Genomic DNA, 25,155 nt, shown 5'->3' with positions numbered 1-25,155 from the left:
TTGAGAACTTGGAGCGTCAGATGACTGTGTCCCCAAAAGGACATTGCTATCTGTGTCTGGTAAAGTACCTGGGAGTTTTCACTGCTCCCAGCTGTGGGGCCTTACAGTGATGTTATGATCCCATATAGTAGTGTTCCTGAACCTCTGAGGCCTGACTCATTCTTTTGCCCTTGAGCTGGTGTTTAAAAAAGAAAAAAAAAAAATCTCTGTGGTCGCAACCAAGATGTGATGATGATAGACTTTGAGCCCCGAGAGTCTCGCCCAGCCCACTCTGGCACGTTTCGGGGACGCTGTGAAACTCAGCCGAGCTGCCTGTCATCGTGAGAGAAGCAAGCAAGTGGGGGTAAGACATTCAGATCAGCACAAGTTCTGTTTCTCGCTACTCATACAAACAGGCCCTTGCCGGAAGCCACCTCAGTGGGAAGGAGGTAGAGCTCTGTGAGGGCGCTGTCAAGTCTACGCTGGGAATGATGGAGGTTTTTCCGTTTTCTCATTTTCCATTACTCTAATACGGTTATGACCTGGGACTTTTTGTGTGTGGGGTCCCGGCTGAATGTTTGTGATATTCAGGAGTTCTGGGGTTCAGGGAGGAGTTGGCTGAGGTGTGGAAACTTGCCCCAAGTTCGTGTCCCGTTCATCGTTGCCAGTCACCCGCATCGTGTGGGAAGCGTGTGCTCAAGAGACGTGTGCTGTGGCTGAACGATTGTGGGATGTGGGGTCTGGTTCTTCCTGGACCACTTGGATGGACACGTTCCTTTCCCTCTCAGAGACCGAGTCTGTGTCTTTAATAATGCATTTGTGATATGGGACCAGTGGGAAGAAACTCAAGGGCCAATGTGCACACAGGTCCTGGAGCAGAGAGGGTGCCCTTCTGCCCCCTCCATGCCTCAGGTGGACCAGCCTTGGGACTGCTTGCTTGCCAGGATTCTTCCACGGCCCTTTATCTATCTTTATTCGTGTCCTATTGGATCCTTTTCAAAGAGGACCCCCCGAGACTATATAAGCTATAGGCTCCACAAAGCCTGGGTCCATCCCGGAATATATATTGTGAATAATGAAGAACCAGGTCTATGGACTAAGAATCTTGGCTTAAGAGGCGCCTGGGCGGCTCAGTCAGTGAAGTGTCTTCCTTTGGCTCATGTCAGACCGCAGGGTCCTGGGATCAAGCCCCGCATCGGGCTCCCTGCTCAGCGGGGAGTCTGCTTCTCCTTCTTCCTCTGCCTGCCACTCTGCCTACTTGTGCTCCCTCTATCTCTGTCAAATAAGTCAATAAATATCTTAAAAAACAAAAAGAATCTTGGCTTCATCTGTAGATAGGATCCAACTGTTGACATATTTATTCATCTTGTTTATTGTCATTATGAAAAGTATTTACTTAATACCCCAAACGAATGAGAATCAGACCCCTGGGACCGTTCAGCCCATGCAGATAATAACTATGGATAGTCCTTGCTGGAAAAATGACAGATTGGACGTGATATCCCTTTAAATTAGCTCAGTGGTAGAGAGCATAGTCAGTGTGAAGGGCTTGGTTCTCCGTGAGGAGTTTCTCAGTTGACAGTGACTATTAACCCAGACATGGTCCCCTGCAAGATCTCACATGTAGGGTTTCAATGGGCTGTGAGTGGGGCAGGACAGGGGTCATTATCCCCTTTAAGCAGGTGCATAGACTCAAATCAGTCAAGGAGCTCAGTCAAGGTCACATGGCCACTGAGAGGCACAGTCTGGATCCAGATCCATTATTGAAACTAAATTCAGAGCTTTCAACCACTGCCGTGTTGCTTCAGCAAGAAGCTTCACATGAGAAAGACAGAGAGGATTTGCTTTTTATAAAGAGTGGATTTGCAATTTGTAGAGAGTGACCCCACCTTAACTCTACCTGCTGTGGGTGGGTGAGTGCGGAAGTGACCGGAGGGGCTCGTGCCCAGTGGAGTTTCCAAGGCCTCTGGGTCCTGCCACATGCTGATGTGATGACCCTTTGATTTTGTGACTCTATTTTTCCCAATGGCAGTTGACTTAACCACTCGGTATGGCGATGAGAGGTGATTATCTTGTATCTGGATTAAGGCTGCCCATGACCTAATAGGTCAAAGTTGGACATTCGCTGCCCCTTACCTGCCTATAGAGCTTCTGTTGGAATCAATATCATGCTAGAGACCCAGGCGAGGAAGCACCCCAGAGTGTCAGGACCGAAAGGGGCTTCCAGAGGTGTCCAGTCGAGGGGTTGCAAGCTCAGATACCCACCGAGGATGGGCAGGTGACCAAGTCATGTGAATCAGGCCAGAGATAAGCCAACAGGGAGCGGCTGGACTGTGGCGCTCACATTCAAACGCTTCAGCGCTCTGGGCTGACCATACAGAGCTGTCCGACCGAGCAAACTTGGCTCACTCGCGGTTTGCCTGCAGCTCGGATGTGGTCAGGCCTCCTCGCTCCACCACCAGGTCCTGAGTGGCGGTAAATTCCCATTGTCCCGTGAGAACATGGAGACGACCACGAGTCTCTGCGTTGTCATTGGAAATTAACAAAACAAGACACCTTCCCTGAGCATGAGGTTTTAGAGTTTATGAAGCATGGTCACACAGATTATTTCAGTGGGTCTTTATAATGTCCCCACTCTAAAAATGAGGTGATGGAGGGACAGAGCAGCCACCTTCGGTCCCATGTTGGGTGACCATTATGTCCTGCTGGCTTGGGACAGTCCTGATCTTTATCAACTGTCCCACTTTTGTTACTAATAGCCCCGTTCATCCCCAAAATGCCCTGACTGGGGGGGCTAAATCACACACCAGCTAGAAGGTCCCCAAGGGCTCTGGACTTGGCTGTTTTCCCTGACCTTCTGAGGCAGCGCTGCTAGCCACTGGCCAAGCAGCTCTGTCTCTTGTCTGGGGCTCCCCGCTCTGCTGTCCCCTTAGCGGAAGGATAGCCATGTAGGAGCTTGTGTGAACCCTGGGGAGACGTGGGACTGTGCAGCTGGTATGAAGGGCACAGGCTCTGGTGTCTGTCTGTCTCGGGTTCAAATCCAGCCGCTGCCCCTTAGCTGCCCCAGTTTCCGTATCTGTAAAATGCGGCTAAAAATAGCAGCGATGTCATTGCCTAGGGTTGAGGATCGATTGTCAGAATGCTCGGAGACTGTGTAGCACACGGCTTGCATCGACATTGGTCATGACCACGGGGCTGTCAATGAGCATTTGAGGCTGTTCACGGCCGATATCGTCACTGCTCCGGGGTGATGAGCAATGGCCTGACCCGCTTTCAGGGCTTGAAGCCCTGAGCTGAGCCACGTGCTGGGGAGTGAGGGTACCACGTGCCCCGGCTGTGTGGGAGCTGGGTGCTGTGGGGGTGGGAAGGGCCCCGCTGCAGATCCCTGTGACTCTGTGCCGGTCCCACGAGGGAGGTGGGGTCGGACTTGCTTTGCGAGAGTGGGAGGTGGCGAGTTGACTGGGACGTGGCAAGTTGGCTGGGACGTGCTCCGGGAGCCGGCTATAATGTGTTTTCCCAAGAATTGCTGTGGCTGTCAGGGTACAGACGGGACGGGGGGCAAGGAAAGCTTGAAGCAGGTGAGCTTGCCGCGGTCACAGAGCCCGTGGGACACGTGGGTTTGAGGGTGATCTCCAAAGAGTCCAGGGAAAAGCACCCGGAATGGGGCCAAGCCACCAAGGAGCGGGAAATCCAGCTTGGCTTCCTTTAGGGCTCCCTTTAGGATCTCCTGGGGAGCTTAAAAAATTCCTCTGTCCAGGCTGTACCCCAGACCGGCTGAGTCAGGATTCCTGGGGTGACCACAGACATCAGGGTTCAGAGTGCTCTGAGCTCAGCTCCCATTCCACAAATTAGGGTCAAACCCATTTGTCACTGTGACTATGAATTCTTCCTGGGAGCAAACAGGGATGATGCTGGGAAAACACTGCATAAGCCATCAGGGGCGTGCGGACATAAGGTCCAACCGCCATGCGGGCACGGGGACTGTGGGGCAGCACTCGGCTGACAAATGAGTCCCGGCCATGACCGACCTCTGTATCTACTCTTCAGAGAGCCTGTGCCCCGTGTCTGGTCACACGTCGGGGTCATGAACATTGATGAGATGAGGAAAAGCACTTTTGGGGTCTTCATGGTGCTGGTCTCGGGTTTGGGGTTTGCACTGTCGAACTTGCAGCCAGTGGGGTGATGGCTGGTTTCATGTGGTCCACAACTCTGGGCTGGTGGGCCAGGTCTGTCAGCCTCCAGCCACGTGACTTCCCCACTCCGGGCCTCAGTTTCCTCCTCTGTGCTTAGGGACCCGTGTGCCTGCCAGCAGAGTGTTGCAAGCTTTCTGCTCCGCAATGCACTTTGCAGCCTCTGAGCTGAACGCATCTGAAGCCTTCGTGTCAGGCTGGGGCTTCTCAATTTTTATCACCTTTGACACAGAGAGCTCACCATGATCTGCTGACATCTGGATCTTTCTCTATTTGCATTTCTGCTCCCCTGTATTATTTGGTGCTGCTCGTTCTCAGACTTCTGCAGAATTACCTGGGCACACATTTGAAAATGCGAGTTGCCCGTTTCAGCCAGTTGGGGGTGGGGAGGGCCCAGGAACCTGCATGTTCTCGGTGATTTCTATCGCTCAGTGTAGGTGGGGGAGGTGAGCAGAGCCTCCTGCCCTCCGTCCCTTCCTCTCCTAGTTATCCCAATTCCCATCACTTAGCCATCGCTTGGGGGCACCTATACTTGGCCTTTGCTGAAGACAGAGCAGGTTTGACTCCTGCTCGGCTGTGTACTAGCGTGAGATACAGGACAAGGCATCCTGTCCCTCTGAACCTCCTTGACTGTAAAACAGGGGGACCACTCGGGGGTAGTGCCCACTAGCTGATGTTAATTTCTCTGTGCCTTCCTGGGCTCTGGGCCGCTCAACCTGCGTCTACTCCCTGGTACCAGACTGGCCCTGGCCCCCCGACCCCCTCCCAGGGACTCCTCCCTGCCTCCTACCAGGGGCTTTGAGGCTGACCCCACATGGCCAGTGCTTGGGGAATGGGAAACATCCCTGTGACAGGCAGAGAGCCTGGATCTGGGCTGTTGTGTGGCTGTGAGGAAGCTCGGGTGAAAGACGGAGTCTAATCCAAAGCCCAAGGGACTGGACAGACGGCCATGAGCTGCAGAAGGGACACTGTGGGGATGTGGACTTACTTGTCTCCAGCCCTGTTCTTGGGGGGCTCCTCTGAGCTAGTGGTATAGTGATAACTAGGATAAGGTCGTGATGAGATGCTGGCGACTGAGCACACGGCCATTAGCGAGGCACGTACTAGGCGACTTTCATCCTCACCTCATTTCTTCTCTGCATCAGCCCCGTGAAACTGTCACCCTCCCAGTTCTAGAGATGAAGGAGTGAGGCCCAGCCCGTGAGCACTTGCACTCGGCCCCCGTGTGCTGTGTGGTTGCACACTACTCGGCTGTGGTCTTATTAATCACAGGACTGGCATCTCTGGAGCACATTACGGTTTTCAAAACACTTTTTGTTCACGGTCTCTGACTTGAATCCTTACCATCTAACGCTATTCTTCAGGTGCTTTTTAAAAACAGCTTTATTGCCGTATTACTCACGTAGCATAAAATTCACTCGTGTTAATTGCACAACTTAATGATCTTCAGTGAATTTACAAAGCTGCGGGGCCATCGCCACAATCCACTTTCCTGATGTTACCATCACCCCCCCAAAGACCCTTTGTGTCAACCGGTCCCCTCCATTCCTACCCCAGCTCCAGCACCCCAGTCCGATCTCACCAACAGTGGTCGGGCTGTTACCATGACATTTTATGGCAGAAGAACCTGAGTGCCAAGAGTTGTGACTGTCCCAATCTCACAGCTGAAATCTTGGTTAATCTACTAGGAAGTGTCAGAGCTGGTCTTGAACCCTGCCAGCCCAATTCTATGGTTCCCTAAAGCCCCTCTCTTCAGCCGCAAGCCTGGACAGCTCTTTTCCCATCTGAGTTTCAACATCTCCCCTCCTCCCCTCCCCCCTCCCCCCTCCCCCTCCCTGTCTCCTCTTCTCCTCCAGCTTTGCCACAAGGGAGAGACATGGCCAGGCTAGCCATTTCCTGCGGTGGCTGAGGCCTAGAAATCAAATTCCATTGACTGGTGGCTCCCTCTCTCCGGAGGGACAGGTGTGCTCATTTCCTGCAGCGGGAGGGGGACAGGGATGTGTGGCTGGGGCCTGACCCAGCTTCCCTAGGTAGGTGAGCCAGCAGAGCACAGAACACTGCGTCTCTTGGGTGGTCATCTGTGAAGCTCTCAGGTGCCAAGGAACTAAACCCAGAAGCCAGGCGCTCTGGGGCACGTAGACGGCATTTTCTGGTCTTGTTTCCCCCTCCATGGTGTTGGGAGATGATGATGGCCATGCCATGGACTGACTGGCTGTTCGCTCTAGCAACGTGCCTGGAACATCTACCTACCTGGGTCTCCGGCCCCCAGAGCAGGAACCCTTCGGGCTCCAGGGATTAGGCACTGGCAAGGAAGGGGTCCCCATCTGGGGATCTACCACTTAGCCCAGATCCCTATTGTCATGGAGGGGGCAAAGACTAGGCTCACATTATCTCCCCAGGTTTGGAAGATCTGTTCCGGGGGGCAGAGCTGGGTGGCAACAAGAGCCGCGTAGAGCCACTCCAGGACGACCTATGGTACAATGTGGGGTTCAGGCTGTCATATGTGGGTACTGGCTTTTCCAGCCTTGGGTGGGAGGGCTCTGGTCAGGATCAGAGGGATGGGTGTGCTGAGGGTTCCCAACCCCTGACCCCCAGCACTGGCTGCCCTGAGCTCTGGCTCAAAGCTGCCCTCTTGGGAGGACATTTATCTCGTCATGGGGTAGGGAGGGCCCTGGACAGGGACTTGGCCAGAACTGGTGGGATCCTGGCTCTGTCATTGTCTGTGTGACCGTAGTCCGAGCATTTCTCCATTCCCAACCTCAGTGTCCACATCTGTAAAATGGGCCCCAATACCTGCCATGCTTCCTGCTGAGCGTGTTTCAAACACCGTGCAGCCTGATCCTGAGAAGTCCCGTGGCTGCTGTGTGGCCCTGCCTGGGCCTCTCATTTTGGGGTGGGGGGGCTCCTTCTCAGGCCCCAGGAAATGGTAACGGTCGGTACCCACAGGGCCTGGAGTAGGAGGAGGGTAGTTCTGCCTAAGCACTTGGAGTTGAAATGTTCATTCTTTCCTCTAGGGATGATTAGTTCATTTTAACTGGTGATTTTAAATCAAAGGCCCAAATGTGCAGAAGCCCACGGTAGTGAAGGTTTTAATGAGGCCAAAGGAAGCCTGGGTGAGAAGCAGCCTTTTTAGGGGCTGGAACTAGGGATCTCTGTGATTGTCTTACCTTGGCTATATCTTTATGGCATTGAGATGAGCAGCTAGTTCTGTTAAAAATAAGAGATCCCGGGGAGAGAGGATTATGGCGCCATTAAAAGGCATGTGACAGCCCAGAGCGATGGGACCCGCCGCGGACACGGTACGATGTGACGTTCTCAGGCTAGGCCTGCGGATTTACACTGTGATCACGGCATCATATGTTTTAAGTTGTAATTTATGACTGTATTTTGAATTTTTAAAATGCTAAGTATATAACACGCATAGAATTTAAATTTTTAAAATATCAGCTACTAATCATTCACGAAAGTGGATGTTTATACTTAAATAGCTCCCAATAGTGGGCCCTCACTGTGTGCCGGATGCTCTAAACAGCTTGTTGTGTCTTATCTTATAGAATCTTCACAGTCTTGTGAGGCAAATCCTCTTCTCTCCATTGCACAGATGACGTAGTGAGGTTTTAAGAAGGTTGAATGATATGCCCAAGGTCGCATGGCTAGGACTTGAAGGAGCCAGAGCAGTGGTACCGAGTCTCTGTGACTCTAGCTGCTCTGATCTTCATGTTGTCCTGTAGACACACATGTCATATATGTTGATGCAGAAAGGGGATGGGAAGGCTAGAAAAAGCAATGCCTAAGTGGGAGCACTGATTGTCTCAAGGGTCGAGAGTTTCCTTATGGGCAATTCAATTCTTTTTTAGATATTTGTGCATTTTCTAAAGTGTCAACAGGGATTAAGCGGTGTCCTCTTTCCTGTGTGGGGGATGGAGACACCTTTACCAGTGAGAATTTATGGTACATTTACAACAGGAAATGTATGCCCTGCTTTCCGATGGAAAAGTGGGGGGCAGAGAGAGTTGCTTTCAGTTCAAAACAATCCTTACGCCAAATGGCCTACTTTGGGGTGGCGTGCTCTGATCTCCCTTAACTAAGTGTGTGTATGTGTATATATATGTGTGTGTGTGTATACACACACACATATATTTATATTTATATATTTCAAACCTTTATTTAATTCTAGTTGGTTAACATACCGTGCAATGTCGGCTATAGGAGTAGAATTCCTTTAACTATATATTACATTTAAATCAGGATACGTGTGGTTACATTTCTTGTTTTAAATGTGCTAACTTAGGGCGCCTGGGTGGCTCAGTTGGTTGAGCGACTGCCTTCAGCTCAGGTCATGATCCTGGAGTCCTTGGATAGAGTCCTGAATCAGGCTCCCTGCTCAGCGGGGAGTCTGCTTCTCCCTCTGACCCTCTCCCCTCTCCTGCTCGCTCTCTCAAGTAAATAAATAAGATCTTTAAAAAAAAAAGAGAGAGAGAGAGAAAATGTGCTAACTTTAAGGAAACAATCTAAGGGAGAGAGATCTCTGTGTTGAGACATCCACCGTGGACTTGACCCCTGGATAGGAAGCTGATGGGACACCTCACACGTGACTAAGGGAAGACCCAAAAAGCCACTCAGATTGAGCAGCCATCAGAAATGTCTGGCTGGGGACACCTGGGTGGCTCAGTCTGTGAAGCATCTGACTCCTGATTTCAGCTCAGATTGTGATCCCAGGGTCATGAGCTCAAGCCCCACGTCAGGCTCCACCCTCAGCCAGGAGTCTGCTTGTCCCACGCCCTCTGCCCCTCCCCCCACTTGTGCATGCGCGCTCTCTCTCTCTCTCTCTTAAATAAATAAATAAATAAAAACTTGAAACAAAAACAAACAGCGTGCTGGGAGGCTGTAGAGCAGCCTGGGGCAGGTTCTGGGATGTGACAGGAGGTGACATAGGGCAGAACTGAGTGAGGCCATATGGGGAAACAGAGTCAGAGAAAGCAGGACCAGAGGGCCAGGCTCAGGGCCCAGTGGCCCTTGGGGACGCAGAGCAGGCTCCAGGAGGCTTCTTTCCACTCTGGACCCGTGCCTGTCATCACTGTCTCCCACACGGTGGTAGAACCTAGAAAAGCCCCAGTCAGTTCATTTTGAAAAGGACAACAGAGAAAATCCAATCGAATGAATGATTTTCCACCACAAAGCCTTGTTTCCTGACCCAATGAGAAAGAATAGAAAAGCAAATCATCCTCTTCCCCCTGGGGTGAAACCGGTGTGGCAAACAGCAACGTGTGTGCGTGTGCAAAACAGGCGTCAAGGGCTTTGAAAACTTCGAAGTAGTCCTAAGCCCAGAGCACAGACAGCGAGGGTTTACTGAGCACTTACTATCTGCTGGGCGCTGAGCTGCGAGCCCTCTCAGAGATGGCCTCATGGTCACAGGCATTTTGATGGTGACGAGGATGGTAACCGTGTCATCCTTGGGAGCGGGTGTGGGTTGTTCAAAGTGCCTCTCCCACTTTGGCTCCCTTCGAATCACCTCCCCCAGGGAGGGGAGGAAGCCGAAGTGAAGGGAAGTCAACAGCCAGTGAGTCATGTGAGGTGGGCGCCAGGGTTACCTGCGGTCCAGGCTAGGAAGTCAGGCCCAGTGATAGTTTAAGGTCAAAGGTGCGGCCACAGTGACTCAGTGGGATGAGAGAATGAGTGTACCACTGGGTACACGGGCTACACTTAGGAGCATTTCTTTTTCTTTTCTTTCTTTTTTATTTTTAAATATTTTATTTATTTATTTGACACAGACAGAGATCACAAGTAGGCAGAGAGGCAGGCAGAGAGAGGGGGGGGAAGCAGGCTCCCCACCAAGCAGAGAGCCCCACGCAGGGCTTGATCCCAGGACCCCAGGATCAGGACCCGAGCCGAAGGCAGAAGCCCAACCCACTGAGTCACCCCGGCGCCCCTAGGAGCATTTCTTTAGAAGTGTTGTTTGGTCATGCTTGGCTGGGTGCCGGGGTTTCTCTTCATCTGGACCCCCCTGTAGACCCTACGGCGAAGAGAACTTGCCATCTCTCTCTGCCAAGGCCAGGCCTTCAGGACAGCTTTGAAATTCAGTTACAATGGAAAGGTTGCAACCCGCCAAGCAGGTAGCTTTCTGTGATGTCACTTCAAACCCTGCTGGCATTTTAAGATCCGGAAGCGGCTTGGGTTCCAAATAAGGGGCGCCCCCTCCCCTGCCCGGCCTGGAGGTGGGGTGGGGAGCGGAGCAGAGGGGCACCTGCCTGTGAATTTCTGGCTGTGTCTCTGCAACAGCATGGGAGTCCTAGAGTGAAAGGCTTTGTGGCTTTGGCTTTGTGTTTTTTAATCAAGACTTCTTCTCAGTCACCTTAGAACCAGGTAGGCGGCTAATGCAGAGCTCTGGATTCTGGGACGAGGCAGGGACGCGGCAGGGCGCTTTCAAGGGCAATTTTAATTTCCCGACTTTGTTGCCTTACCTGGTGGGCAAGGAAAACAGGTCTGTTTTGATGGTTGAAGATGTGAAAAGAGGCCGGTGGTGTGCTTTGTTGTGGAGTTAGGGACTAGAGGTGACTCAGATCCGCTTGTGACTGAGCAAAGTGGCTCCTCCTCTTCCTCAGGTGACCCAGTCATCGAACATGGGGAAGCGGCTGGGAGTCCGGGGACCAGTCCTCGGCCCCGTCTCTGACTTCTAGGGTTTAGTCACTTCCCTTCTTGTTCTGCCAAGGATCTGAAGCGGCAGTGGATAAGAGGGGACAGGATAAAAGCTTAGAAAATCTGCCTGATAGGAAACTAAGGACAGAACGTAAGATGATTTTGGGGTGAGGTTGTCCACGTGACACACTGTGCCACAGGGTCTATTTCATAGGTGGTGAAACCCCGGTTTGTTTCTGAGTTACCCGGTGGCCAAAACAAAAAATCCCAGGGGCCTGAGGACACTCTCTTCTATCTGGAGAGACATTCTCGTCGTCAGTGTGAACAATCAACAGCAGGTTTCATGGGGCTTTTTCTTATGAAATCCCTCAATGCCTAAAAGTCTGCCCCAAAGTACAATTCAGTGAAAGCAATTCTTTAGGGACCAAACCAAATTAATTCCTATGGAAGAGGCCTTAATTATGGTCCCAGGAAAGACTCACATGTTGGACAGAGGACTGAGCCTTTCTAAGCCTGATTTCTAGCATCAGAAACACTATGTTAAGCTGGGTTTTTGTTTTTTTTTTTTAAATTTAAAGACTTATTTATCTGAGAGGGTGGGGAAAGGGCAGAGGGTGAGGGAGAGTTTCCCCTACTGAGTTTCCCTACTGTTTCCCTACTGAGCGTGGAGCCCCGTGCAGGATTCGATCTCATGACCCTGAGATCATGACCTGAGCCAAAATCAAGAGTTGGAGACAACTGACTGAGCCATCCTGGAGCTCCTGAAACTGGGATTCTGGATGAGGGTTTTCCATAAGCACCCCAGGAACTGCCAAGCCTCAGAAATAAAGTGACGCCTGAGCTGTGCTTAGAACAGTGTCTAACACATAGTAGGTGCTCAGTTAGGTTGTATTGTGGTTGCTGTGGGGTCAGTGCCATCGCGCCCAGCGGGCCACTCTCGTGTTTGCTCTACAACATCTGAAGCTCTTTGCAAAGGAGAGGCCCGTCTCGGGAGTCTCTGCAGCGGCTGTCGTGCTGCTGGTAGGGGGATCACTAGGAGACTTGCTGCAGAGCCAACACAGAACTCAAGGCATCCTAGGGCATGTGTGTTTCAGGCTCAAGGAAAGATGCGGGGAAGGAGGGCAGGACCAAGGGCGGTGTGTCGGTGACTGGGTGGGCAGCAGGGCACCGAATCACCCCCACACCACTCCTGGGGATGCTGCCTGGTTGCAGACAGAGCTGCCTTCCCAAGTGTTTATGGCCCAAGACAGCCTGGGAAGGCACTTTCCAGCCACCTTCCAGATCAGGAAGTAAGCGTGGCAGAGAGCTGGGGCCTTTCGCGGTGTCGTTTATCAGACGAGCACTATTTTTAGCGGTGCCATTTACTCTGAATTGCACCAAGCACTTCATGTTCTTGAAAAATCAGCCTCCACCTCAAGAACTCAGGGATTGCTGCAGCTGGAGGCATCTCGGAGCTCACGTGACGGCCTCTGCGTCCTCATCTCGCAAAGGAGGAGGACTGAGGACATGTTGGGAATAGTGAATTAGCAGTAGATACGGCAGCCGGCTGGAAGGCGGACTTCCCGGCCGGCCGGCTCACTTGCTGATAACGTTAATTACTGCGTGAAATATTGCAAACTATTTGTGTGCCTCGGTAGGGGATGAGTGAAATAAATAATGGTCCGTCCACCCCCAAGATGTGTGGGTGGAAACATTATAATGCCGGTCATTAAAAAATAATGAGGTCAATTGACTTTTATTGATATGGAAGGATGTCTATGACATATTAATGAATGAAAGGAACAATTTGCAAAACAGCATTTGTGTGTGTGTGTGTGTGTGTGTGTGTGTCTGTAATATTTATTATTGTACAACCAAATGTTAGAGGTGAGTCTCTCCAGGTGGCAGGATTTTAGATTGTTTAAATTTTCTTCTATATGTTTTAAGCAGCATTTAGCCTTTTCTCTTTCAATGAGTATGGATTTGTTATAACAAAAGTGTATTAATTTTAAAAACCATTAATGGCTCACTTAAAACAGGTTTTAAGGAGGGCCTGGGTGGCTCCATGGGTTAAGCCTCTGTCTTCGGCTCAGGTCATGATCTCAGGGTCCTGGGATTGAGCCCCAAATTGGGCTCTCTCCTTGGAGGGGAGCCTTCTTCCTCCTCTCTCTCTCTGCCTGCCTCTCTGCCTACTTGTGATCTCTCTCTGTCAACTAAATAAATAAAATCTTAAATAAATAAATAAATAAATAAAACAGGTTTTAAAAACCATAAAAAATCATATACTATTTTTTTTTAAAGATTATTTATTTGACACAGAGAGAGAGATCACAAGTAGGCAGAGAGGCAGGCAGAGAGAGGGGGAAGCAGGCTCCCACCGAGCAGAGAGCCCAATGTGGGGTTTGATCTCAAGACCCTGAGATCACGACCTGAGCCGAAGGCAGAGACTTAACCCACTGAGCCACCCAGGTGCCCCGGAAAACTATTTTTTTTTTAATAGAAAGAAAAAAGAATCCCATCCAGCCGCACCACCATTGTTCGTTTACTGGAATTTATAGAAACGGTCACTTCTGAAAACCCCCTAAAATTCTATCTGATCCACATTCCAGAATTCACTGAATTCATTTTCCTAGATGCCGGGCACCTATTTCTAGTTTTCCTTTGCTGCAGATGCTGGAGGACATGCTTGTGCGTACATGTTCATACACTTTATGTTCTTAGCAGTTCCTAAACTTGGGTCTCCTGATCAGAGACGCAGGCATTGCTAGCCTCAGCAAATATTCCCCAATTGCTTTAAAAAGCAGTCTATCAATTTCTATTCCAATGTGGCGACTGTCTTTTCAAAATATTTGCTAAATGAACCCATCATCTTGAAGCTGTTGGAGCTATGTCACGCAGAAAATTGGGAGGCTGGTGCATAGTTCCGGGGTGCCTTGGCACCTACTGTTGGCTTCATGACGTCTTATATACCATCTAGTTCAAGCCAACAGACATCCAAAGGGTGTGAAGGGAGGGTTGGTAGAAAGGCATCCTGACATATTGGATGGAAAGACCAAATATCATACCTTAGAGGTTAAAGACAATTCTCCCCGAACCCATATGGTATCGATATGTGTGTGATAGGCAGGAGGGTGGATTTAAGTAATTTTCAGGTTCACCCAAAGGATATGGGAATGGTAAAAGAAAGCTTGCCTTTCCAGCTATTAAAATTCTAGCGTTTTATGAGAAGAGAAGTAGAGACTAATATAGGCTTATGTTTTTCTGATGGAAGGATGAAGAAAGGAGTTTTTCTTTTTTGTTAGCATTGCACACCACTTTTTCATTTCATGTTTTCATTGCACTCCATTTCTTTCAATAATGGGGAAAAAAAAAACACAAAAAGAAAGCGGAAGTAGATTTTAAAGTTCCGTAAGTAAATAAGCATTGCGAGCAAAAATGTCAGCTATTCCATACCTAAGCACGTACCCGCATCATAGAACGGGAATGCGAACTGGTGCAGCCATGGTGGAGAACACAACGGAGTCCCTCAGAGAATTAACAAGGGAAGTACCCCATGAGCCAGGAATCCCACTTTTGGGCATGTATCCAGAGAAAATGAAAATGTTATACACGGTAGGGCACGTGCACCCCTGTGATTCACTGCAGGATTATCTGCAATAACCAAGATGTGGAAACAATCTGTGTCATCAGTGGGTGAGCAGATAAAGAAATCACACACACACACACACACACATACACACACACACACACACAGGGACATATTATTTTGCCATCAAAGAGAATGAAATCTGGCCATTTGTGACAACATGGATGGACCTTCTACATGGAGGGTAGGGGTGGGGTGGAACGGGTGAAGGGAATCAAAAAAGAAAAATGGTAGGTGGAGACATTTTTTAAAAAATTTTTACTTTTTTTATTAACATATAATGTATTATTAGCCCCAGGGGTACAGGTCTGTGAATTGCCAGGTTTACATACTTCATATGTCCATAGCCCAACCACCCTCTCCCTACCCACTTTCCCCGACCACCCTCAGTTTGCTTTGTGAGATTGAGAGTCTCTTATGGTTTTTCTCCCTCCCAATCGCATCTTGTTTCATTTATTCCCTTTCTACCTCCCAACGTCCCCACGTTGCCTCTCAACTTCCTCATATCAGGGAGATCGTATGATAATTGTCTTTCTCTGATTGATTCATTTCACTCAGAATAACACCCTCTAGTTCCGTCCACATCATTGCAAATGGCAAGATTTCATTTCTTTTGATGGCTGCGTAGTATTCCATTATATATATATACCACATCTTTTTATCCATTCATCTGTTGATGGGCATCTAGGTTCTTTCCGTAGTTTGGCTATCGTGGACATTGCTGCTATAAACATTCGGGTGCACGTGCCCCTTCGGATCACTACCTTTGTGTCTTTAGTGCAATTGCTGGGTCATGGGGTAGGTCTATTTTCAACTTTTTGAGGAACCTCCATACTGTTTTCCAGAGTGGTTGCACCAGCTTGCAAGGTGGAGACATTCTGTACAAGTCTTATACTTTCATAGATGATGAAATTTCGATTAAAATAAGATTGCTCCCTATAGTCTCATCTTTTAAAATATTGTTATAGAGCTAATTATGTGTCAGATATTGTATTAGAAAATGGTGTGCAATGCTAACAAGAAATCATTTTTTCAGTACACTGTATTAGAGTTAATCATAGGGTACCTGGGTGGCTCAGTTGCTTCAGTGTCAGACTCTCGGTTTTGGCTTGGATCCTGATCTCAGGGCTGGGGATCAAGCCTGCATCAGGCTCCACACTCAGCGGGGAATCTGCCCGAGATTCTCTGCTTCTCCCTCTGCACCCCTTCCTGCTATCTCCCTCTCAAAATAAGTAAATAAATCTTTTTAAAATTAAAAAAAATTTTTTTGATTTTTTAAAGATTTTATTTATTTATTTGACAGACAGAGATCACAAGTAGGCAGAGAGGCAGGCAGAGAGAGAGAGGGAAGCAGGCTCCCTGCTGAGCAAAGAGCCCGATGCGGGGCTCGATCCCAGGACCCTGGGATCATGACCTGAGCTGAAGGCAGAGGCTTTGGCCCACTGAGCCACCCAGACACCCCAATAAATCTTTTTAAAAAGTAACATCGCACCCATGTTTTCCTGCTGTTTACACTGTATACTGGTGATCCAAGAGGCTATTCATGGGGAAAGCCTTATGAAGGGCCCACAGGAACTCAATTCTGGCGGTTAACTGTCAATCTATTTCAAAATAAAAAAGGTAATGTAAACAAAGTATACAAAAAGCATCATGAACAAAAATTTAAGCCATTTAAAAAAAAAACCCACTTCTCTAGTAATCATGAACATGCAAGTTAAGTCAACAATGAGGGGATGGGCAGGTGGCTCAGTCGTTAAGCGTCTGCCTTCAGCTCAGGTCATGATCCCCGGGTCTTGGGATTGAGCTCTGTGTGGGGCTCCCTGATCAGCTGAGGGCCTGGTTCTCCCTCTCCCTTTGCCTGTTCCCCCAGCTTGTGCTCTCTCTCTTGTTCACTCTCTCAAATAAATGATAAAAAAACTTCACCAAAAAAAAAAAAAAAGAAAAAAATAAGAATGAAGGAAAGAAGGAAGAAAGGGTCTTGTCCAAAGTTCTCAACATTTGCATAGTAGTTTAATAAATTAAGGTGCATTTGTACATGAACTACTAAGTAGACATTAAAAACCTTATTTTCTAAGGAATTTTAATGACATATTACTAAGTGAAAGAAAGGATGTAAAATCCTGTGAATTTTTAAATTCTATATGTTTAAAAGTACTGTGTTCCTGTATGTGTAAGGATGGAAAGAGCTGAACAGAAAAGGCAAATTTTGACAAAATGCACAGCAGTTTGTTGACTTTGAGGAAGACCTCTTACTTCTATTTTAAAACCAGTATTTTGGGGTGCCTGGGTGGCTCAGTGGGTTGAGCCTCTACCTTCGGCTCAGGTCATGATCTCAGGGTCCTGGGATTGAGTCCTGCATCGGGCTCTCTGCTCAGCAGGGAGCCTGCTTCCTCCTCTTTCTCTCTGCCTGCCTCTCTGCCTACTTGTGATCTCTCTCTGTCAAATAAATAAATAAGATCTTTAAAAAAAAACCCACTATTTTATTTCTGAATTTCTTCTAGGAGGAGGTAATGAAGGAACTACGTTAGGAAGTTAACAAAGTACAATTAGCATCATGAGACCCACACAGCCGTCTAGCAAAACACACAAGAAAGAAATCTAGCATGTTGATGATTAGGGTTTTGAACCATCCTTTTATTCTCTGATATGTTTTCTGAATTTTCTACAAAATAAGTGCAGCTCTCATGGCCAGGAAGTAAACCACAGCCTAAAATGTCCAGGTGAGCCCCCAAGTTATTTTTGCATGCTCGGGGTGTTGGAAATCTCAGGGTACAGTCTAAGCTTATTTTAGACCAATGTTAGTTACATTTCCTTCAGCCCTCTAGATGCTTTTTCACGTGAAAGGTCCCTACATCTGAAGTTAACGTGTCCAATTGCTAATCTGAAAAAAATAAAATAAAATAAAACCATCAGCTCCCTGCTGAGCAGAGAGCCTGATGCAGGGCTTGATCCCAGGACCCTGGGATCATGACCTGAGCTGAAGGCAGAGGCTTTGGCCCACTGAGCCACCGAGGCGCCCTCTATTTTTCTTCAGCCCTCTAGATGCTTTTTCACATGAAAGGTCCCTACATCTGAAGTAACGTGTCCAATTGTTAATTTGAAAAAAATAAAATAAAATAAAACCAAATGCTATTTCATGTGCATTTCTAGATTCTCTGGACACTGTTTCCCTGGAGGATAAAGAAAAACATCGAGCACAGCATTTGTAAATTTAACGTGCTGTTTAAAAATGAGTCTAGCGGGCGGAAATATAAACGTGGTACAGCCACTTTGGAAAACAGTTTGGCCGTGTCTGGTACAGTTAAACATGCATCTACCATAAAACACGATAATTCCACTTTTAAGTATTTACCTGAGAGAAATGAAAGTGTACGTCCAGATGCAGCTCATACACAATTTTTTTTGCAGCAGCAATGCTCGTAATAGCTTAAAACTGGAAACTTCCTAGACGCCCACCCATAAGTAGAGGGATATACTGTGATATATTCATGTATCATCACAAAACAATACAAAAGAACAAACAATGATAACACAATGGCACAATGAACCTCGGAACAGGGCACCGTGGGAAGAAGGCAGAAGCAGGAGTGTGTACTGCACATTCTATTCTTGGAGAAGTCTGGTAAGGACAAGGTCAGCTATAGTGCCACAAAGCCAGTCCGTGTTTGCCTGGGGCTGGGATGCAGGGGGCATGTTTGGGTGGAGCAGGAGAGAACTTTCTGGGGTCATGGAGATGTTCTCCATCTTGATTGTGGTGGTGGTGACATGGAGACATGTTCGTGAAAATTTCTTCACCTCTCTATTTAGAATGGATGCACTTTGTCATATGTAAATTATACCTCCGCAAAAATGATCTTTTTTCTTTTTATTTTTTTTAAAGGTTTTATTTATTTATTTGACAGATAGAGAGAGAGACCACAAGTAGGCAGAGAGGCAGGCAGAGAGAGAGGAGGAAGCAGGCTCCCCACTGAGCAGAGAGCCCAATGCGGGGCTTGATCCCAGGACCCTGAGATCATGAGCGAGCCGAAGGCAGAGGCTTTAACCCACTGAGCCACCTAGGTGCCCCCAAAATGATTCTTTTTTAAAAGATTTTATTTATTTATTTGAGAGAGAGCAGGGAGGGGCAGAAGGAGAGGGAGAAAGAATGCAAAGCGGACTCCACACTGAGCTCAGAGCCTGAAGCAGGGCTCGATCCCACAACCACGAGATCATGACCCGACCTGCAACCAAGAGTTGGACACTTAACCGACTGAGCCACCCAGGCATCCCAGTTAGCAGGGAGCCTGCTTCCTCATCTCTGCCTGCCTCTCTGCCTACCTGTGATCTCTCTCTCTCTCTGTGAAATAAATAAAAAATCTTAAAAAAATTAAAAAAAAAAAATCCTTTCCAGTGTCACTGGCCAGCCTGTGGGTCTATTTTTCAAGTGAGTTTATTCTATGCACAGCCACTACGGAATTAAGAATTATGAATCTGGTATCAGAACATTAAACCACGCACAGAGACTTTCAGAGTGCAGGGCCCTGCGCAGGTCCTACACCCATGATGAGTGCCTGGGTTCTGTTTCCTGACTTTTCAGATACTCTTGTGCGTGTGTGTGTGTGTGTGTGTGTGTGTGTGAGAGAGAGAGAGAGAGAGAGAGACTACTTTACATAAATGGGATCACACTACAAATGCTGTTTTTAATTTTATTTTTTTCCTCAAAAATATGCTGAGGTCTTCTCTCTGAACCAGTAAATCCGGCTGGACGTGGTTCTCCAGAGAACACTGCACGGTGGGCCGCGCACTTGTAAATGAGTAAGCAGTCTCCTTTTGATGGCGTTAGGATGTTTTCTGTTTTTCGTGGTACCGGCACCCACCCCCACTGTATGGGGCTCTGTGCACAGAAATTTCTCGGCCCTTTCCCAGCAGCCCGGCCCCTCCCCGCCAAGGCACCCTCTCTGATGTGCCTCAAGATTGTTTGCCTTTCACATTTCCCTTCCCGCTTTCTTTTTCTCTTGAGCTTTAGAGGGGGTAGGTCTCTGTCATCAACTTTACCTCATAGGATTCTGACACCACAAGGTGAGGACCGCAAGGCTCGACGTTGTGCAAGAGGGGCCCCTCAGGGTCAAGCAGCCTGCGGTCCCCTGTGAGCAGGGGCCCTAGGAAGTGTACCGAGCCTCAGGATTTCCAGAATCTACCATGAGAGGATGGCCTTCTACCCCCACAGAGAAGGGACCCTGCTACATTTCAAAAGAAGGGAGGTGTTGACTTACATTTTTACCGTACACAGCTTGATGCTGGCTTTCCACGCCCAGAACAGTCTCTCGGGCCCTCTCAGGCTGCTGGCTTCAGAGTGGGCCAAGCTCACGGCTGTGCGCGGTGTGAGGGACTCCGAGCTGCCCTCTGTTAGTCAGGCAAACATTTAGTTGGGTCAGGCCACGCAGCACCATTTACAACCAGTGGGGTGGTTTGAAATGGAAGAGTCTGGTGACCTCTGGTGACCTCTGGCCTCAGGAACGTCCCCTGGTCCCCTCAGCTTCCACTTTCACTATACAATGTGACCCCAGCACTTAGATGGTCTTTCATGGTCTTTAGGGTTTCTTCCAGGCCCCCGATATGAGGGTCCTGTCTCTCCTACCCCCAGACAGGAGTGGCTTTTCTAGGCTTGGCGGGACTGGGCTGTGTTGTCTCTGAAGGAGCCTGCCCTGGGCTCCCCAGAGGACCAGCAAGTCACTCCTGGGCTAACGGAGGAGAGGCCGGGGAGGAGGGGGACCCCCAGGGAGCCAGGGCGGGGAGGACAGTCCAGTGTCAGCCGAGCCGCACTGCCGTTCTGCTGGAGCAGAGTCAGGAAGTGAAAAATGACAAAAAGCAGGTGAGAAGGGTTGGTGAATGTCAAAGCGATCAGGTCACCCAGTGTATGCTAAAGTGGCATTCATCAAAGTTAGGATTCTACCTTGAGACAGGGAGGCAGAGGCCTGGTCCTTCCTGACAATGGCATTCAAAGGAACGGCTCTCACTCAGGTCCTTGAGAGGCACAACCCTGGTTGGAAGGAAGCACGTACAGCTCAGAGGGACAGAGAAAAGATTGATAATTTTAAGGTTTTTTTTTTTTTTTTTCAATAAATGCTCCATGGAAAGCGAGCTAGCCTTGGGTGTTTTCTGGAATAAATGGTAAATTCTTTTGGCCACCTGGAGCTTTTGCAGACAGGAGCTCGGGGGACTGGGTCACCCCAAGGATGTGGCCATAGGCTGCTGGGAGCCATGAGAGCTTGGTCAGTCCCTCGTGCAGGGGCTTGGACTGGAAAGTTCATGTAGAGCATTTCTGCAGCTCTGAGCTCTCCTGCCTTTCTTCATCTTTCTACCAGGCTGCTGGTCTTCAGATGGGAAGGGGCCCCAGGAGTCTTCAGGGACTCTATTTTTAGCAACCTCTGTCCTCCTCCCAGACCACGCCCTTTCACGCTCTCTCATAATTTTCCCTCTTCCCCTTACTGAAACCGTGCAGACCTAACCCACCCCCCAAAAAACTACTGGGACACCCACAAAGGGACGATTTGAAGTGTCGGCCCTGGTGACGAGGAATTAAATGACTCCAAGAGAAGAAGTCGTTTTGCAAGTGGGATGGGTTCTGGTTTTTATCTTCAACAGAATCTTGAAAATCGAGAAGTAATTTGATGCTATATTACTCTGTGGGGTTTGGCCTCTAAATTGGACACAGTTGGAAAAAATCAAGCAGCATCACTACTAAAAAAATCCCTTCCTGGGGCACCTAGGTGGCTCAGTGGTTTAAAGTCTCTCCCTTCGGCTTGGGTCATGATCCCAGGGTCCTGGGATCGAGCCCCACACTGAGCCCCACATCGGGCTCTCTGCTTAGCAGGGAGCCTGCTTCCTCCTCTCTCTCTGCCTGCCTCTCTGCCTGCCTGTGATCTCTCTCTCTCTGTGAAATAAATAAAAAATCTTAAAAAAAAAATAAAAAAAAAATCCTTTCCAGTGTCACTGGCCAGCCTGTGGGTCTATAAAAAATGAAAAACAGGATGCTAATGCCTGTCTTGTTTTAGCAAAAAATAATACCCCTCCACGGATACATTAACTAAATGAGGGGGAAAAGATCTTGACACCTGATTCAGAGAGAGATACATTTCCAATAAAATGTAGCCTTTGTAGCTAATAATCATTCATCAAAATTATAACACCTCTGTTATTTTCATTTGTGTGCTAAGGATAATTGTAACTACAATTGTGGTCAAGGAGGGGAATTTTACCCAAGCCTTCTGACCTCTGGAAATGGTAAAGTTCTAATATTTTAATTTATATAAATTTTTGTTTCAAAATATGATAGGATGATTATTACAGGTATAAAAGTGTGAGAATATATGAGGATAACATTCTATGGAAGGAGCAGAATAAGTGTTCGAGGAGGAAAAGGAATGATGTGGAAACACTAACTGGTAAAGAAGAGCTTGCTCATGTACAATCGATTCTTGCCCAACGTGGGTGTGGACTGAACGAATCCACTTACACTCAGATTTTTTCCCATCAATATATGAACAGCACTGTAAATGTATTTTCCCTTTCTTATGATTTTCTTAGTAATATTTTCTTTTTTCTAGTTTACTTTGTTGCAAGAATACAGTATATAATACATACGACATAGAAAATACTTGTTGATCGGCTGTTTATGTTATTGACAAATCTTGGGGTCAATAGGAGGCTACTGGTAGTCAAATCTTAGTGGGGGTCCAAAGTCAAAAGCAGATTTCCAACCATGAGGGGGCAGGGAGCGGGTTTGCCACCACTTCCCCCGTGTTATTCAAGGGTCAACTGTATTTTTAAAACATATGAGGTTATCATCCCAGGGTCCTGGGATCGAGCCCCACGTTGGGCTCTCTGCTCAGCAGGGAGCCTGCTTCCTCCTCTCTTTCTCTGCCTGCCTCTCTGCCTACTTGTGATCTCTGCCTGTCAAATAAATAAATAAAATCTTCTTTTAAAAAAGAAAAGATGATGGTTGTACACTGTCCAAGAGGCAATTTTTTTTTTTAAGATTTTATTTTTAAGCGATCTCTACACCCAACGTGGGGCTTGAACCTGCAACCTCCAGATCAAGAGTGAGCCAGCCAGATGCCCCAGGGAGGGCCTGACAAACGGGACATAAAACGGATTAGTTAGCAGGAGAAAAGCACCACATTCACCAAATTTACATGCCCAGAAGCCCTTGTGAAGCCCCAAAGATGTCATGAAACCTGCTTGATTCCACAGTGGGTTGAACAAAGGGGGCAGTTGTTGGGGAGAATCTAAACCATAGGAGAGGCTAAAGGAAGATAATTACTTCAACAAAGTCTATTCATACAGAACTTTCTCCATCTCAACTTCTGGTCCTTGATGATAAGAATGTTACTTCGCTTCTGGTGTGGTAAGGAAGACGTCTTCTCATATGGGGATTTCATCTCCTGCTTTTAAGAAAAAGAAAGAAGGTCAAAGCGTTTTTCTCGTATTTGCTGTTTTCCGTGTATCTTTCACTCAACATAATCCTTATGCCAGGCTGTTTTTTTGTTTTTTGTTTTTTTACCCCTCCAACACCCCTGTTCCCGGCAGCACTAGTCATCACAACGAATTGTAGAAGCGACTCTTTGACAGACGTGAATGGGTGAGATGTGCCCTACACCTCCATGCGATTCGGCCTCAAAGGTTCAGGACAAAGGAAGGGGTTTCCGACACCCGCTATGTGGACGGACCTGGAGGACGTTATGGAAAGTGCAATGAGCCAGTTGCAAGAAATTAAATCCTGCAAATTCCACTCATGTGAGGTACTTAGAGGGGTCGAAATCACTGAGACGGAGAGTCTGATGGGGACTCCCGGGGACTGGGGAGTGGGGAGGAGAGTGCATGTTTAGTGGGGACGGAGTTTCAGTTCTATAAGAAGAAACAGGCTGTGCAGATGGACAGTGGGATTAGCTACACGTTATGAATGTATTTAATATACCGAACTGTGCCCTTAAACATGGTCAAGACGCTAAATTTTGTGTCGTATAAGTTTTACCACCAGATAAATAAATTAATTAAATTAATAAATAAATAAAAATATTTGGAAGGAACATAGGAGAACTGTGGATATCAAAGTTCTCTTCCACGAGGTTCATTTAAAAGGCTGATGGCAACAGTGTTCTTTTAAAATGTCGGTATTTAAAATAGGACACTGAGTAAGAAATGCGAATCACATCCTGCTTCATCAGACTCTTGGTGCAATGTTTTAGAAAACAAGCAAAGAAGATACGAGGGCGTCTGATGTAGCTTTCCTGAAACCCTTACCTGGGAGGGAGGGCCGTGGGGGGGGGGCGGCAAGCCAACTCGTGCCCTCGGGCTGTCAGGCCTGGGGCTTGGTTGCTGATGGCCTGCAAGTTAAGAATGGTTTTAACATTTTTAAATAAAATAAGCACAAGGAAGAGTATTTCGTGACACATAAAAATGGTATGAAATTCAAATTTCCGTGCCCATAAATAGAGTTTGACTGGAACAGCACCAACCTCATTCATTCCTGTCTCGTCTCTGGCTGCTTTCCCAGAACTCTGGAAGAACTGAGTGGTTGTGACACGGACCATATGGCCAGCAAAGCCTGGAGTAATCGCTCTCCGGCCCTTCGCAGAAGCTGTGTGCCTACCCCAGACTAAGGAAAACCGCCTCGTGGTTCTGGCTCTGCTCCTCACCGTGGACAAATCATCCCACCTTGCTGGGACTCGGGCTTCCCATCTGAAAAAGATGTGCTGTTTGGATACAGTGGTGTTGGAGTCCTCTACCGTCCCTAAAAATCAGGCGAGTCTGGAAAAGCAGTTCGTACTCGGGTCCTAATGGTCAATACTTCCCAGGAGTACTCGCTTTTATAAAAATGACCCCTGTGGGGGGTGCCCAGATGGCTCAGTTGGTTGAGCACCCGACTCTTTGTTTTGGCTCAGGTCATGGTCTCGGGGTCCTGGGATGGAGCCCGTGTCAGGCTCCGCGCTCAGCGCAGAGACCGCTTGTCCCTCTCCCGGGCTCCTCCCCATCCCCCGTACTCTCTCTTTCAGACAAATAAGATCTTTAAAATAAATAAGTAAATAAATGAAAGTAAAAATGACCTATGAAGAGGTGACATCTTCACCCAAAGGGGTGGAGGGCTGACGGCAGGGTTCCGGGCACCGGCCGTGGCTTGGTGCCCACAGTTTTGGTGAGGGGGACTCTTTCCAGCGTCAGTCTCAGCGTTTGTGGTGAGCAAGGGTTTGAACAAACTGTCCGGTGACAGATATCCAGCAGCATCCCTAGAGGCCATCCCGGTTCACTCCCAGCCCACGGACTTCCCGTGGCCGCCTCAGGGAAGCCCAGGCGCAGAACGGACCTGAAACGGGCGCTGAGCTCCAGCAGGACGGGGCAGGTGCTTCTCACCCCCACCATCTCCGTCTACGGAGAGCTCAAAGCGTGTCGGGCTTGCAGGGGGGGCAGATGGGCCCTGTGAATTACAGGTGCACCAGGGACAGGCCCTGCTGCCTCAGGTCCCCTGGAAGGCTGCAATGCCCCTCCCCCTATGTAGAGGGTGGGGGTGGGGCGCTGAGCCCTGGGGTCTCAGAGGGAAGCACAAGAAACAGAAGGAAGGGAGAGGTGGGCGGTCAGGGTCTCCCTTGAACTTGCCGCAGCGTCCCCAGCCAGAGTATCAGCATGTTCTGTTTCCCCATGGGTCCAGTGTGGCCCACCTGGCTTTCCTGGAGGGACAGGCCTTGGGCA

At 48.4% G+C, this 25,155-nt stretch overlaps 1 long non-coding RNA gene across 1 annotated transcript; it reads left to right on the top strand.

Moving 5' to 3' along the window:
* LOC309873062 lies at nt 1-24,208 on the top strand. The gene is made up of 3 exons (XR_014316177.1): nt 1-343; nt 22,756-23,210; nt 23,966-24,208. It is a non-coding gene; the product is annotated as an uncharacterized lncRNA (long non-coding RNA).
* Nucleotides 24,209-25,155: the final 947 nt, after the last annotated feature.

This window comes from Mustela nivalis (genome assembly GCF_964662115.1).
Source record: "Mustela nivalis genome assembly, chromosome: 9".
NCBI classification, from domain to species: domain Eukaryota; kingdom Metazoa; phylum Chordata; class Mammalia; order Carnivora; family Mustelidae; genus Mustela; species Mustela nivalis.
This window is presented reverse-complemented; position numbering and strand designations above follow the sequence as displayed.